Raw genomic sequence first — 1,970 nt, forward strand, 5'->3', positions numbered from 1 at the left:
AGTCACTGATTTTATCACTGAATCATTCATTCAATTGATTCGTTCGAACAGCTGATTCATTCAGGAATGAAGCAAGTGACTGTCTTTATGAATGGGTAATCATGAATCACTGACTCACTAGATTCGTTAAAAAATGCACTTTCATTCATGAATGAAAGACAGCTGTGTTTGCTTTTAGAGATGTGCAGTGGCTCAGCTGTAACTTTATTTGGAACTATTTTTGTTGATGAAATAGAGCAAAATCAGGCAGTACTTGTTTATTGAACTGTTGTATTAAATCAATATCGCATTTGCAAATAATAACTATTAAAAGCTGTCACTCTCCTTATCGCGATCTGTGGGCACACAGAAAATGAGAGCGTGTGAGTGAGTTCTCAAGACTCAAAAGTATGTGCAAATGATACATTCTGTCATCTGTCATCGTGTTATAAGAGCGGAACCTGCGGGAATGAGTACAATTGTTATTAATAGCCGCAATCCCATGCCGAAATTCAAGTCCTGCTCTGTGTTCTCTGCTAATAACCCGACTGTGAATGATGCGAGCGGCATTATGTTGTCACCCAGCAAACACAGAATGTAAATTTAATTCAAGCACTTTCAAGGACCTATGTTTGTTTTCAAATACTTTCCAGGCCTTGAATTAATATGTCTGAAATTCAAGTACTTTCAAGAAGCGTGGGAACCCTGTATCTAGCAGCAGGACGAATAGTTTTAAATTCAGTGGTAAAGTAAGATACAGTGTCTGTGAAGGATGTGATTCTCTGTTTGCTTAAAGGGATACTTAACCCCAAAATAAAAACTGTCACCATTTACTCTCCCTCATGTCTTTTACAAACCCATAAGACATTGGTTAATATTCAAAGTGACACAACTAAAGATATAGATGTTAGAGGAAGGATATGAATGGTAAAGAAGACAACTACTGTGAAAACACAGAATTATGTTTTTATTGTTACTGACGAACGGTTTAGAAGAAACTATACACAAACTTAACAAGAACAAACAAAACCAAAGCTTTAAGCAAAGAAAACATAAAATGTTAAAAAGTGAAAAAAAAAACACAAACTAAACAGACAGATAGATGTAAACAGATAACTATTTACATTTTACTGCTCAGCTGAGCGATCCTCTAAAACACGCCGGTTGATGTGTTTCAGAATTAGTCTCATGGACAGCCTGGAGATCTGGTCATCCACGTTGCCAGAGTAGATGCTTTCAGGGATTGCATAGACCACGGAGTCACTTGTCAAAAAGTGGCATGTGTCGTGGATCTCTGAGACACCGATTATTTGTGCTTCAGTTTCTTGGACCTGCCCCTCATCAATCTGTAAGTTTTACCACAAAAAAGCAAATAAATAAAATAAAATTAGTACTGGAAGTGTCACGTGTCACACTGCATCCCAATTCGCCTGCTTATACTATGCCCAAAAAGTATGTACTCTTTTTGTGAACAAAGAGTACATACTTTAGAGTGTGTAGTAGAAGAGCTGGCAAGGTTTGGGACATACTACTTTGTCTTTAATGGAGCGCTCTGCTGCTTAGTTACGTGCACCCTGTTACCGTTTACATTTACATTTTACATTTAGTCATTTAGCAGACGCTTTTATCAAAAGCGATTTACAAATGAGGACAATGGAAGCAATCAAAATCAACAAAAGAGCACAGTAAGTGCAAATGACAAGTCTCTCTATATATATATATTATACACACACACACACATACACACACACAAACAAAGAAAAACAAGTAGATAGAATAGAAAAAATAGAAAGCTAGTTTTTGTTTTTTGTTGTTTTTTTAAAATGAATAAAAAAAAGATAAATATAGATAAAGTAGAATTAAAATAGAATAGAAAGTGTTAAGAGTTAGAGGGTCAAATAAAGGTGGAACAGATGTGTTTTTAGTCGTTTCTTGAAGATGGCTAAGGACTCAGCTGCTCGGATTGATTTGGGCAGGTCATTCCACCAGGA

This window comes from Sinocyclocheilus anshuiensis, unplaced genomic scaffold (assembly GCF_001515605.1).
Source record: "Sinocyclocheilus anshuiensis isolate Anshui unplaced genomic scaffold, SAMN03320099.WGS_v1.1 scaffold3750, whole genome shotgun sequence".
Taxonomy (NCBI): Eukaryota; Metazoa; Chordata; class Actinopteri; order Cypriniformes; family Cyprinidae; genus Sinocyclocheilus; species Sinocyclocheilus anshuiensis.